We start from the raw sequence: 15,226 nt of genomic DNA on the forward strand, positions 1-15,226 counted from the left end.
CAAATGGGTGAATGGCCCTCACCGCATGGACAAGCGCTTGCTGGCCCTCATATACCTAGCCCATGCCTCGGATGTCCTGGAGAACGCCTTTGCTCCTTTGCTGGATGAGCAGTATGATTTAGCCACCAAGAGGGTAGGGCAGCTTCTCGGTTTGTTTGTTTGCCTTTTTATTTATTTATTTATTTCTATGTTGGTAAAATTTACAAATGTTTTCATTAAACACAACTTTTTTTTTAACTAGGCAAAACATACATGTATAAAACCCTGAAGTGGAATATTTGAAGGCCAACACCGAAGAGGATCTATGGTCAGCGGTGGCAGCGTTCACCAAAGTAAACTGCTCAGAATGAAGGGATCTCTTTCCTCTCAGGTGAACCAGTTGCTTCTGTTCTGCTGACTTCAGGTTTTCTGCAAGTTGCACTTCCCCACAATATACTTTACTTTTGTTTTGTAAAAATAGAAGGTGCCTTTTCCTTTTGTGTTTGTATATGCAGGAATCTGTTGGTTCGAGGGACCTTCCTGTTTAGTTTTAGAAAAAAACATTTTACTGCCTATTGGCATTCTAATCCTTCTTGAGTTTAAGAGGATTGCCATTGTCACAGGTTTTGAATTTCTGTTATATTTACTTTCAAACCACTTCAAGTTCCATTTGCACACATTTCAGATCATTTCAGTTTAAATTTTTCCACAAGTACAAATTCTGTATTCTGAAAAAAATTCTGTGCACAGAGTCTAACTTACCAAAAGTAAATAGTTATATCTATTAAGACACTTTATACTAGAACTCATTTGCAACATATACCTTTAAAAAGTATATTGTTTTCCATGAAGATCCTTTGCATTCTTATATTTGTATATAATAAGTATTAAATCATAAAGGTAAATTGTTGCATAAAGCCCTTTGGGTTGTGATGCATTCTATTTAAGCTGAATATAGTGTGGGCTTCAAATGAATTGCTCCTTTCCCTGTACACCATCCAATAACCAGAGCAGATTATTGGACCAGCACAATGACATCAAGAATTCTGGCGCATTCCACCTTTTTCCTCGGCAGTCCTCAGGGTGTTGGCTTTTGAGTCCTAAGTTCTTTCATGGATGCAAGAGACAGCAGCTACAGGGATCCTGTTCTCAAATAACAACTTCCAAAGAATGCAAAAGATGAAGAGGGCACGTCTTTTTCCTCATTTACCTTTTAAAAAGTTTCAAAACCTTACTTAGGGGAAGCAGCTGTGGCTCAAGCAATTGAGCTCCCATTTAGAGGACCCAGGTTTGATCCCTGGGACTTCTTGGCAAAAAAAAAAAAAAGAAAGAAAAGAGGCGTCACAGACTTGTGCGGTGAGGTGCAGGCCTCTGCATGGCAAAGAAAAGCATAAGTGTGGGAGTAGATGTAGCTCAAGTAGTTGAGTGCCTGCTTTCCATGTACTAGGTCCTGGGTTCAATCCCCATTACCTTCTTAAAAAAACAAAAGCAAAACCCTTACTTAGAAATCCCCCCCAGCAGAAGTACTCTACTTCTTATTGGCTGCATTTGCATCACATGCCCATTTCTAAACCAATCACTAGCCAATATTCACACTCTTGCTTGGGGAGGCTTCTCTTTCCAGAAGAGCTTGGTCATTGGTCATTGGGCATGGGAGAGATGTGGTCAAGAAAGAAGGAAGGGAAACGGACTTGGCCCAGTGGTTAGGGCGTCCGTCTACCACATGGGAGGTCCGCAGTTCAAGCCCCGGGCCTCCTTGACCTGTGTGGAGCTGGCCCATGCGCAGTGCTGATGCACGCAAGGAGTGCCGTGCCACGCAGGGGTGTCCCCGCATAGGGGAGCCCCACGCTCAAGGAGTGCACCGGTAAGGAGGGCCGCCCAGCACGAAAGAAAGTGCAGCCTGCCCAGGAATGGCGCCGCCCACACTTCCCGTGCCGCTGACGACAACAGAAGCGGACAAAGAAACAAGACACAGCAAACAGACACAGAGAACAGAGAACAGACAACCGAGGGGGGGGGGGGATAAAGAAATAAATCTTTTTTAAAAAAATAAAAATAAAAAAACATTAAAAAAAATAAAAAGAAAGAAGGAAAATGTGTTTGGATAGCCAACCAACAGTGGCTGTTCCACAGTTATGAAAACTGAGCATTTCTTCACATTTAATAGCCATTTTTTTTTTAAAGATTTATTTATTTATTTAATTCCCCCCCCTCCCCTGGTTGTCTGTTCTTGGTGTCTATTTGCTGCGTCTTGTTTCTTTGTCCGCTTCTGTTGTTGTCAGCGGTAAGGGAAGTGTGGGCGGCGCCATTCCTGGGCAGGCTGCTCTTTCTTTTCACGCTGGGCGGCTTTCCTCACGGGCGCACTCCTTGCGCGTGGGGCTCCCCCACGCGGGGGACACCCTTGCGTGGCAGGGCACTCCTTGCGCGCATCAGCGCTGCGCATGGCCAGCTCCACACGGGTCAAGGAGGCCCGGGGTTTGAACCGCGGACCTCCCATATGGTAGACGGACGCCCTAACCACTGGGCCAAAGTCCGTTTCCCTATTAGCCATTTTTATTAGTCAGTTTTAACGTTGTACCAATATATTGCTGTTACTCTAGTTTTATAATAAATCCTCAAAATTGGATTAGTGATTCTGAGCTCTTTCCTCTTCCATATGTATTAGGAAAACCTTTTTAAATTTTCTGAAATACTCTGTTGGGAGTTTATTGGCATTAACCATATAGATTTATTTAGAAGAACTAACATCTTTATGATAACTAGTCTTTCCATCTAAAAACGTGGTATAATTCTCTGTGGTAGGTTAAATATGGTCACATATTCTTTTCCTCCTCCTAAGAGGTCAAGTTTATTTGCTCATCTCTTGAATTTTGGCTGGTTTGGAATTTGCCGTGTCCAGTAGAGTGGGGCAGAAGTGACATTTTGCAAGTTCCGTAGCTTGGGTCACAGGAAGGCTTCAAGTTTATGCCTTTATCCTCTTGGAATGCGGCCTTGAGACCACCACACTGTGAAGAAGCCCATGAAAGAACATACGGAGAGAGAAACCCAGCCATCCCAGCTGTCCCAACCAAGTTCAGCACCCAGTTGACCTGCCAGCTGAATGCAGCTGTGTGAATGAGCCTCAGCAAAACCAGCAGAATTGCTCAGCTAACCCACAGAACTATGTGAAATGACAAATTGTTGTTAATTTAAGTTTCAGAGCATGTTATTATACTACAAAGGCTAACTGAAAGAGAAACTGGTGTCCAAAGCAGAGTGCTACCATAAAGCCATTGGCTTTGGGACTGAATAGTAAATAGAGGCTGGAATGGTAGCAAGAAGACTTTCAGTGGAACCTGGAAAAGCAATGAGGAAACTACTATTGAAGTTGGAAAAGAAAGCAACCCATGTTTTGTGCTAGTGAAAATATTGGCAAAACTGTTCCCTGGAGTGACTTGGAAGATAGAAAATGTAGCTAATTGTAGTAGTCTGTTACTTTAGTGGCCCCCAATAGCTCCACCTACTGACTCCTACACTCCTGTGTTGTTCCTTAGAACACTGACTCTGGCAATTGGGACAGTAGCAACTAGGATACAAACAAAGGCTTGATATGCACATTGCACATTGAAGCTCTTTCTTTGGAATGCTTCAAATTGGAATCCAGCCATCATGCTTTGAGGAAATCTAAGCGGCCATGTGGGAAGGTCCATGTGGAAAAGAACCAAGGCTGGTGGCCAGTACCTCCTCTCTCCAGTTATGTGAATGAGGTTCTTTGGGACTTTCCAGCCATCCTAGCACCACAGCCAATAATACATGAGGCAGAAGAACCACTTGACCAACTATATATCATGAAAAATAATGTGTTAAGACACAATTGTGTTAAGACAGTGAGTTTCGAGGTATTATTAGTTTCCTAGAGCTGCCATAACAAAGTACCACAAACTTCATGGCTTAAAACAACAGAAATTTATTGTCTCACAGTTCTGGAAGTTAGAAACCCAAAATGAAGGTGCTGTCAGGGCCATACTTCCTCTAAAACCTGTAAGAGATTATCCTTCCTTGCCTCTTCCTAGTTTCCTGTGGTTTTCTGGCAATCGTTGGCTTTCCTTGGTTTGCAGCTGTATTACTTCAATCTCTGCCTGTTATCAAATGGACTTATTCTCTTGTGTCTGTCAGTTCTTCTTTTCTTATAAGGTCTTCATTAATTTTGGATTATGCACCCACCGTACAAATTCATCTTAATTAATTGCATCTATGATGAAGCTATTTCCAAGTAAATTCATGTGTGTGTGTGTGTGTGTGTGTATGTGTTTTTAGGAGGTACCAGGGATTGAACCCAGGCCCTTGTACCTGGGAAGCAGGCACTCAACCACTGAGCTATATCTGCTTCACTCAACATAGCTTTTTTTTTTAGAAGATTTATTTTATTTATTTCTCTTCCCTTCTCCCTGCCCCCAGATTGTCTGCTCTCTGTGTCCATTCACTGTGTGTTCTTCTATGTCTGCTTGCATTCTTGTCAGGTGACACTGGGAATCTGTGTCTCTTTTGTTGCATCATCTTGCTGCATCAGCTATCCATGTGTGTGGAGCCACTCCTGGGTGGGTTGCATTTTTCACATGGGGCGGCTTTCCTTATGGGCGCATTCCTTGTGTGGGGGGGACCTCTACGTGGGGGGGCCTCCCCATGTGGCATGGCACTCCTTGTGCACAGCAGCACTGTGCGTGGGCTAGCTCACCACACGGACTAGGAGGCCCTGGGTACCAAACCTTGGGCCTCCTATATGGTAGGCGGACATTCCATTAGTTGAGCCATGTCCACTTCCCTCAACATAACTTTTTAAGGGACACAAATCAGCCCATAACAGGATGGTTATATACAACAATAGTTACTAAAACACTAATGATCTTGTGACTCTGACTGAGGAGATTTCCAGGCAGAATGTAGAAAGTGTCAATTGGCTTTATTTTAGCTGCATGTGATAAGATATAGGAAGAGATGAACAAAAGGAGGAAAATTTAATTTCCAAGCAGAATTTAGAAGAAATATCAAGACCATGGGATTTGCTGGGTTGGAAATTAAGTTAAAACTGTTTCAAATTTCCAGTCTTTCCAACTGGCAAAAGATTCTCAAAGTAAGAAATGGCCTCAGGGTAAAAAGCAAATCAAGGGTGTGTCTATAATACTCCCTTTTAAAGATCTCAGAAAGACTTAATGGGGTACTCAGAAGATGCTCTCAGCTAGTAATAAGTGCGTCTAAGAATTGTAAAGGCATCATCCCATCACCTCCTCTCATATGGCCCAAAGTAGAAAAAGGATTGTCTTTAAAAGAGTACGGAGTTGCCTTTGGGAGAATGGAATGAATCCCAGTCAAAGTCATGGGAAACTCACAAAAATTTTTGAGGGAGTTCTGGTTAGGAAAATACTTCCAGCTTGGGTGAAATAGGAGCTCCAACTTCCTGTAGTCAGAAAGCAGTCGGGGAAGCCTACTCAGCTGAAAACATGGGCCATTGGGCCATGGAAAGAGAAAGATGTTTTAGAAAGTGGAGGCAAGATTCTAGAAGGTGGAGCCAAGAACAAGGAGAACAAAGGATTAGAAAACCATCCTTATCGACCAGAAACTGACCCCATCAAGACTCCCAGAGCCAGGGGTACTGGCAACATGCACTTTGCTAGATTTCAGAATTCCTCAGAACAATGACCCCTACATGCTCCCTCTTCTTCATCTTCTTGAACAGGAGTATCTATTGTATTATCCTGTCCCTTTCTCACCATTCTATGTTTAGGGTTAGGGGTACAGGTAAGTTGTGTTTTTAATTCACAGGTATCAACATCAGAAGAGCCACAACTAAAGAGGCATATCCAGGACACCCTGTTCGTGTTTGGACCAGACCAAATGCAAATCACCAGATGCTGGGCTTTGAGCCTGATGCTATACTTGGATGAAAATTTTGAGGGTCTTGAGCATGCGAGAGGAATGTAAATGATTGAAACTCTTACAGCAAAGCCAGGAGTTCTGAACGGTAGAAACTCACAACTGGCACTCCAGAAAGGTGGATGAACAGTTTTATTACTCACGGGCCCAGAGGAGAGTCAATCTCCAAATTCTGAGCCCTGTCTTCCAGTTTTCATAAGTTTATATAGGATTTCAGGTGGGATCAGAATAACTTTTGTTCATTGGCTAATGCGTTGCTAGGTGAAATTTCGCAAGCAGGTGGGTTACAGAGGCAGAATGCAGCTGCAAGGTTGCGGGCTGATTTACAGAAGTGGGGGGGGGGCGAAGTCACTCATTTGCTATCTTTCTACTAGGCCATGTTTTCACAGGCTGATTTACAGAAACAGGGGTAGGAGTTATTTATTTGATATTCTCCTGCAAGGCCATGCCCTCACAGGCTGATCCACAGAAGCGGGGGCAGGATTGACTTGTTAGATATTTTGCAAGGTTATGCTTTTTATTCCTCAACAAAACCAGAGGGCAAACTATGGTAGATTAAATATGGTCACAAATTCTTTATAGCTTCTCCCATCAAGAATCTGGACTGACTTTGTAACTTTGACCAAAAGAATATGGTAGAAATGATATTATGCAAGTTCCAGAAACTCAAGAGACCTTGTAGTTTCTGCCTTCATCCTCTTCGAAAACCTCCCAGAGACAACCATGCTGAGGAGAAGCCTTGGATAGGAAAGCAGGTAGAGAGAGAAACCCAACCATTCCATTTGCTCTAACTGAGCCTAGTCCCCAGCCAACATGCCAGCTGAATGTCCCTGCTTGAGTGAGTCCAGAGAAGACCAGCAGAAGAACCAACTGGTCAACCCACATAATTGTGGGGGGAAAAAATCATTGTTTTAAGTCACTAAGTTTTGGGGGTTGTTTTATTACATATCAATAAAGAACTGATAAACTCTCCTTTATTCAGATATTCTGCTCTATCCTATACTTATCTTTTTGTATTTTCTCTATTTTCTCTTATGCATATTCCTAAGTACTTTGTAATTTTGATTGCTTTTCTTTCCTAATAGATTTTCTAATTCATTATAATGGTTAAATAGAATTGTTATTGATTTTTATATGTTGATCATATATCCCGCAAACTTGGTGAAGTCTCTTGTAAGCTCTAGTAATTTGTCTTTAGATATTCTTGGGCTTTTATACAGATAGTAATATCATCTGAAAAGGACAGTATTTGTTTCAAATTATTATAGCTCAGGAAATGGATGTGTTTCCAGCAACTGGGCTCCCATCTACCATATAGGAGGTCCAGGGTTCGATACCCAGGGCCTCCTGGTGAAGGCAAGCTGGCCTGTGTGGCGAGCTGGCCCATGGAGTGCTGCCCCATGCAGGAGTGCTGGCCCACATGGAGAGCTGGCACAGCAAGATGATGCAACAAAAAGAGAAACAGAGGAGAGACAATAAGAAACACAGCAGACCAGGTAGCTGAGGTGGCGCAAGACAATGATTGCCACTCTCCCATTCCGAAAGGTCCCAGGATCAGTTCCCAGAGCCGCCTAATGAGAATACAAGCAAACACAGAAGAACACACAGCGAATGGACACAGAGAGCGGACAATGGAGGGAAGGGGGAGAAATAAATAAGTCTTTAAAAAAATTATTATAGCTCATCTATTATTTTTTTCCTGAGCTAATGCAGCAGGAAATGTATTTTCATTTAATTTTGGAATGTGTATCAAGATCATATGCTTCAAAAAATATTAAAAGATATATAGTGAAGAGTCCTGCTTTATTGCAATGTGCAACAAAATATTGACCAATATGGAAATTAGTAGATATCCATGTCTTTTACTTGCCTTTGATAAGAATGCTTTTAAATTTTGTCACTGAATTTTTAATATTTTCAATGTTTTCTGTTTGTTTGTTTTTTAGCAGGTACCAGGGATTGAACCCAGGACCTTATACATGGGAAGCAGGCACTCAACCACTTCGGCTGCATCTGCTCCCAATGTTTATTTTTTTTCTGTGTGGGAAAGGATGATCTTGAGACTGCAGGGAGCAAGCGGGCTCCAGACTTCTCCAAGTCCACATCTTTTTGCCTCCAATTCTTACATGTCCAATGACAGGAAATCACTGACACGCTTTTGTAGGCGGGTTACCAATATTTTTTGGTAGACACGTCATCAGGTTATCTTTAGATTGCTTAATGCTCATTTACCATGATTGAGATGAATTGTACCTAATATTTTTTGCCTTTTTTGATGTAACTTTGTATGCACATATCATAAGTATATAGTTTAATGATTTTTGATATGTATATGCCCATGTAACCCACACTCTTCTCAAGTTTTAGAATATTTTCATCTACCACCAGCTACTCCAGGGCAACCAAAATTAAAATTTTTCATTTAGATTAAAATTTGTCAGGTCTAGAATTTGATGGTATAAGTTGAATTATACAGTATATAGTACTCTTTTGTTGTTTTGGGTATCAGTAATTTGTTTCAGTCATAAGAATAGATTACAATTTATTTATCTGTTCTCTTATTGTGGATGCCTTTGGGTTGTCTCCAGTTTTGAATTATATGAATATAGGATATGAAAATGAACACAATACCATAGTCCTTTGTAGAATTATGTTTTCCCTCTATACCCCATGCTTTCTTTTACTTTTAGCCTATTTATGTCTTAATGGTAAAAATGCATATATTGGTATATTAGAAAATTGTGGTTTGCCTTTTTTAATCCATTTTGGCAATAACTATCTTTTTTTTTTTAAGATTTATTTATTTTATTTCCCTCCCCTTCCCACCCCAGTTGTCTGTTCTCTGTGTCTATTTGCTACATGTTCTTCTTTGTCTGCTTCTGTTGTTGTCAGCAGCACAGGAATCTGTGTTTCTTTTTGATGCGTCATCTTGTTGTGTCAGCTCTCCGTGTGTGCGGTGCCATTCTTGGGCAGGCTGCATTTTCTTTCACGCTGGGCGGCTCTCCTCATGGGGTGCACTCCTTGAGTGTGGGGCTTCCCTAAACGGGGGACACCCCTGCGTGGCATGGCACTCCTTGCACACATCAGCACTGCGCATGGGCCAGCTCCACATTGGTCAAGGAGGCCTGGGGTTTGAACCACGCACCTCCCATGTGGTAGGCAGACACCCTAACCACTGGTCCAAGTCCGCTTCCCTATAGCTATCTTTTAATTTCTCTGTTTAGTGTTCATTTACATTTAATGTAATTATTAATATGGTTGGCTTTAAAGTATATAGTCTTGCTGTTTATTTCCTTTTTGTCCCATATCTTTGTTCCTTTATACCTCTTTCTTTCCCTCTTTTGGATTAAATAATACCTTTTAGAATTCTATTTCATCTTCTCTATTTTTTATTAGTGTTACTTCTTTATTTTATTGTTTTTAGTGGTTGCTCTAAGGTTTATAAGTATCTTTAACTTACCAGAGTCTGCTATCAAATAATATTATATTATTTCACATAAAATGCAAGTACTTTAATTTTCTCCCTTTTTTGTCCTTTGTGATATTGTTGTCATATATTTTACTCCTACATACATTATAAACCCCAAAATATATTCCTATTATTTTTGTTTTAAATAGTCAAAAATCCTTTAAATAAATTAAGAAACAGGAAAAAAAAAACTTTTATTTTTACCCGCATTTTTACTATTATTGACACTATTCCTTTGTTTAGATCTGAGTTTCCATCTGGAATCATTTTCCTTCGACCTGAAGAAATTTCTTTAACACTTCCTATAGTGCAGTTCTGCTTAAGACAAATTTTCTCAGCTTTTGCTTAATTGAAATATATTTTTATTTTCCATCTATTCTTGAAGAGTATTTTTGCTGACTGTTGAATTACAAGAACTAGCTCACATTTTCTTCTGTTCCCTGCATAATTTTTGTCTTTACTTCTTTCTGGGTAATTTCGCCTTTTTGCCTAACTTGGTCTATGTTTTACACATTGGAGGTGGTCAAATGACTAACGATCCTTGTCTATTCATTTATATTTAAGAATGAGGCACAGAAAGGCTGCCTGGGAGCTCTGTGTTTGTGAACAAGTTTCTTAACTTTGCTATAGAGTGATAAGATGGGGGAGAAGGCAATTATCTCAGGGAGCCCACAAAGCCCAAAATGTGGAGGTTTTTTCTACAAGATGATTTGATTAATTCAGAGGATAAACCTTTAATATCTTGCCTACATGGTAAAACCTCACTGTAGGCATTCTGAGAGAGTGAGAGAGAGAGAGTTAAGAAGGGGAGGGGGAAATAATAGCTGTCTTCCTTTTTGATTATACTATAGCAAAGAAAATAAAGTGACATACCTCAGTAAACCAGGCATCACAATCCTCTCTTCAGAGCCTCATTAAAAAATATGAACAGAAAATCAAGGGTCATCAGATACATGTCTTTTTTTCAGTTCTGTCTTAAGTCTAACTTTTCATTCCTTCCCACTAATCTCCATTCCTCAAGTCCAAAGTTCTCTGTGGTTTTATCAGTTAAATGATCTTCCTTTTTGCTCAAATTCTTCTCTGGGAACCCTCTAAGCTACGCCTTCTTTAGCTTTTTGAAATCAATTTGTGCTCCCCTATCTAGTTTCCATCACTGATGGTCCATCTACCTTTGATTTCATCGCTTGGGCTTATATATTTTTTATTCATTAACTCTCATTTTAGAGGAGTTTCAAGAGACAGATAAAATAAACAAGTGTGATCAACTGCTTTGCATAATCAAATAATCTTAAGATTTCAGTCAAATAAAAAAGACATACTTCCATCAATGTGAAAAAGGGATGTTCTATATGAAGTCATACAGGCTAAGTTTTTTTTTTTTTTTAGATTTCTTTCTTTCTTTCTTTCTCTCCCCTCCCCCCGCCACCACCCGGGTTGTCTGTTCCCTGTGTCTATTTGCTGTGTGTTCTTTGTCCGCTTCTGTTGTTGTCAGCTGCACGGGAATCTGTGTTTCTTTTTGTTGCATCATCTTGTTGTGTCAGCTCTCCGTGTGTGAGGCACCATTCCTGGGCAGGCTGCACTTTCTTTCGCACTGGGTGGCTCTCCTTATGGGGTGCACTCCTTGTGCGTGGGGCTCCCCTATGCAGGGGACACCCCTGTGTGGCAGGGCACTCCTTGTGTGCATCAGCACTGCACATGGGCCAGCTCCCCACGGGTCAAGGAGGCCCGGGGTTTGAACTGCGGACCTCCCATGTGGTAGACAGATGCCGTTACCACTGGGCCAAGTCTGCTGCCTGGCTAAGTTATTAATTACAGTTTTATCATCTGCTAGCTATATGATTTGGGGAAAATGATTTGATCTCTCTGAGCTTGAGTTTCCTCTTCTCTAAAACAGGATGAACAATACCTTAAGTACTATTAAGAGTTGTGAGAGCTAGAGCACAGGCAGAAATGGTCTTTCAAAAAAATCTAGTGTTTAGGACATGAGAGGAAAGCTGGACAGCACCCAGAAGAGAGAGGGGCAAAGGAAATGAATCATAATGGTAAAACCATGGCTTAAAAACCACGGTTGCCACAACCTCCCCCACCCCGTAGACACTTTTGAATTCTCAGGCCTTGGGGAGGGGGGACAGTCAGCTACTGACAAGAGGGACACAGACACTCACCTCCCTAGGAAAGAAAAGAGAGGGGGACACAGTCTAAGGCTGACTCCACTTTTGAGCTACAAATTTGGTCGGCTGTGTCCTAGAGCCCTTCTAGGCTGGTTGGGGCTGCACCATTGTTTTCCTTGGGAGTCAGCAAGGGACTAGAGATCCGACCCTCTCAATCTTCCTCTCTACTGACCAGGACAGGTTGTTAAGGGTGCAGAGGTGAGTGGAATTATTTCCTACCTGGGAAAAGGGAGAAGACTGCCAGCAAAGGTTGGAGAACTGCCTCTGAGAAAGTTTAAATTATAAGGCTCTTAACCTTCCAGCAGGATCATCTACCACAATGATCCCATCTGTGTTGCAGCAGACACATTCCTACCAGGCATTGAACTGAGAGTACTGTCAAAGAGCACCATCTGCTGGCAGACCAAGGAAGTGCATGTGAGGAAATTAAAAGTAAGTAAGTGAGAGCCTTTTTCTGGCCTTTGCAGGCTCCTGCCCCAAGGCCCTTGGAAGTGGATCTAAAACCATTACTGGGTCCAAAGTCCAGATTTGAGCAACTAAAAGGGACAATCCTAAAGACCCAGAACAGATTGAACCAAGAATCAAAGAAGAGCAGTAACACACAGCCTCCCACAACTACATCCCTAAGAAAGACAGAGAAATTGAGCATCTGAGTAAACTAATCACCCTAATCAGATGCCTAAACAAGAGCAAAAAATTACAAGCTATACTAAAAAAATAAGAAATGACTCAAGAAAAGGAATATATCAAAGCCCAAGAAGAGACACAGATTTGAGACAACTAACCAACAAGACACAAAGAAATTTCCAAAATCAAATTGAGTTGAAAGACAATATCCTAAAGAGATAAAGGGGGAAGCAGACTTGGCCCAATGGATAGGGCATCCACCTACCACATGGGAGGTCCGTGGTTCAAACCCCAGGCCTCCTTGACCCATGTGGAGCTGGCCCATGCACAGTGCTGATGCACGCAAGGAGTGCCCTGCCACGCAGGGGTGTCCCCCGCATAGGGGAGCCCCATGTGCAAGGAGTGCACTCCATAAGGAGAGACACCCAGTACAAAAGAAAGTTCAGCCTGCCCAAGAATGGCACCACACACACAGAGAGCTGACACAAGATGATGAAACAAAAAGAAACAAAGATTCCTAGTGCCACTGATAAGGATAGAAGTGGTCACAGAAGAACACACAGTGAATGGATACAGAGAGCAGACAACTGGAGGGGGGGGAGGGAGAGAAATAAATAAAAAATAAATCTTAAAAAAAAACAAAATAAAGATAAAGGACATCAAGAAGACACTGAGTGAGCACAAAGAAAAATTTGAACACCTGAATAGAAAAGTAACTCAGCTCTTGGGAATGAAAGCTATAATAAGTGATTAAAAATGCATTAGAGCTGGGAAATGGTATTGGCCCAGTGGTTAGGGCATCCGTCTACCACATGGGAGGTCTGTGGTTCAAACCCCGGGCCTCCTTGACCTGTGTGGAGCTGGCCTATGTGCAGTGCTGATGAGTGCAAGGAGTGCCGTGCCATGCAGGGGTGTTCCCTGTGTAGGGGAGCCCCATGTAGAAGAGTGCACCCTGTAGGGACAGCCACCCAGTGCAAAAGAAAGTGCAGCCTGCCTAGGAATGGCACCACCCACATGGAGAGCTGACACAACAAGATGACAAAACAAAAGGAGACACAGATTCCCATGCTGCTGACAACAACAGAAACAGCCAAAGAAACAAGACACAGCAAATAGACACAGAGAACAGACAACCAGGGTGGGGGGAGGGAGGGGAGAGAAATAAATAAATGAATGAATAAATAAATAAATATTTTTAAAAAATGCATTAGAGCAGAGGTTCTTAACCAGGTCCATGAGCTTAAATTGAAATACAAAAAAAAATTGTTCTTGTGGGGACAAGTGTCTTTTGGTGTGATATATATATATATTAAATAGTATGCAGGATAGTGTGGACTTAGTAAGGGGTCTGTGGTTTTCATCTGACTGGCAATGGGGTCCATTGAACCAAAAAGGTCAAGAACCTGCACTGGGGGCATACAACAGCGAACTCAAAATGATAGAAGAAAGAATAAGTGATACAGAAGACAGAACAGCTAAAATAGGAGAAAGGAAAAAAAACAGAGAGAGAAAAGAATGGAAAGAATTGAGCAAGGGCTCAGGGAGTTGAATGATAACACAAAACACAGCAACATATGTGTCATGGGAGTCCAGAGGGAGAAGAGACAGGAAAGGGGACAGAAAGAACATTTGAGGAAATAATAGCTGAAAATTCCCAAATCTCATGAAAGAAATGAACTTACATGTCCAAGAAGCACAGCGTACCCCACTCTGAATAAGTCTGACTAGACTTACTCTAAGACATACTACTCAGGATGTCAAACATCAAAGATAAAGAGAAAATTCTGAGAGCAGCAAGTGAGAAGCAATCCATCACAGACAGCAATCCATCACTTACTGGATGCCCAGTAAGACTTAGTGCAGATTTCTCATTAGAAACCATGGAAGTGAGAATACTAAAAGAGAAAATCTGCCAGCTAAGAATTCTTTATCCAGCAAAATCATCCTTAAATATGAAAGTAAGTTTAAAATATTCACAATCAAACAGAAACCAAAAGAGTTCATAAAAAAAGAATCCACCTTTGCAGGAAATACTAAAGGAAGCCTTAGAGCCTAAAATAAAAAGACAAGACAGAAAGGCTTATAGGAGAGTATAGATGAAAAAATAGCAGAAAGGAAAAACAAAAGAATAAAAACACAGAAGAAAATAAGATATGGCAAATGTATTAGTCAGCCAAAGAGGTGCTGATGCAAAACACTGGAAATCGGTTGGTTTTTATAAAGGGTATTTATTTGGAGTAGGAGCTTAAAGATACCAGGCCATAAAGCATAAGTTACTTCCCTCACCAAAGTCTATTTTTATGTATTGTAGCAAGATGGCTGCCAATGTCTGTGAGGGTTCAGGCTTCCTGGGTTCCTCTTTTCCTAGGTCTTGCTTCTCTTTCCTCTGTGTGCTTACTTCCTGGGTCTCCATCTTAAGATTTCAGCATCAGACTCCAACATAAAAACTCCAACATGAAAAACCTTCCAAATCTGTCCTTTGCCAAAACTTTTATCTATGAGTTCCCACCACCAAGGGCAGGGGCTCAAGAGCCTAGTGGCACGAGAGGTGTACTTAACAAGAGGTTTACTTAATCAAGTAAACCTCTGAATCAAGTAAAACTCTGAATCCAATATAATCTAATATGCCCACAGGAAAAGAGCAGTTTACAAACATAATCCAACATTTCTTTTTGGAATTCATCAATAATATCAAGCTGCTACAATATATGAAAACAAAAGACTAAAATGGTGGAAGTAAAGACCGTATTTACAGTAATATCATTGAATATGAATGGATTAAATTCCCCAATCAAAAGATAAAAGCTGACAGAAAATGGTGGCAGATTAAATTGTTCCAAGAGTCAGCTTGTTCTACAGGACAGTTAGTAATCACCCAGTACTATCTAAAGCACAGATTTGGGCCCCAGGAGACTGGAAGAGTGTCCTGCAACATCCTTTAAAGTGTGGAAGGAAGAGACTGCCCATCTGAAGAGAAAATTCCTGAGTAGAGCCTTCCATGTCATGGAGGCCAGTGCCTGTGGTGCAAGCCATCTTGGGAACTATTCTGAGGCTGGAGTAGAAGCTCCAT

The 15,226-nt window shown here is 41.4% G+C and overlaps 1 non-coding gene across 1 annotated transcript; it reads right to left on the bottom strand.

Annotated features, from left to right (window-relative positions):
* Window positions 1–7,926: 7,926 nt before the first annotated feature.
* On the bottom strand, window positions 7,927–8,058 carry LOC111758750 (small nucleolar RNA SNORA38). The gene has a single exon (XR_002792917.1). It is a non-coding gene; the product is annotated as a small nucleolar RNA SNORA38 (small nucleolar RNA).
* Between the last annotated feature and the right edge of the window lie 7,168 nt (window positions 8,059–15,226).

Source organism: Dasypus novemcinctus, chromosome 2, assembly GCF_030445035.2.
Source record: "Dasypus novemcinctus isolate mDasNov1 chromosome 2, mDasNov1.1.hap2, whole genome shotgun sequence".
Taxonomy (NCBI): Eukaryota; Metazoa; Chordata; class Mammalia; order Cingulata; family Dasypodidae; genus Dasypus; species Dasypus novemcinctus.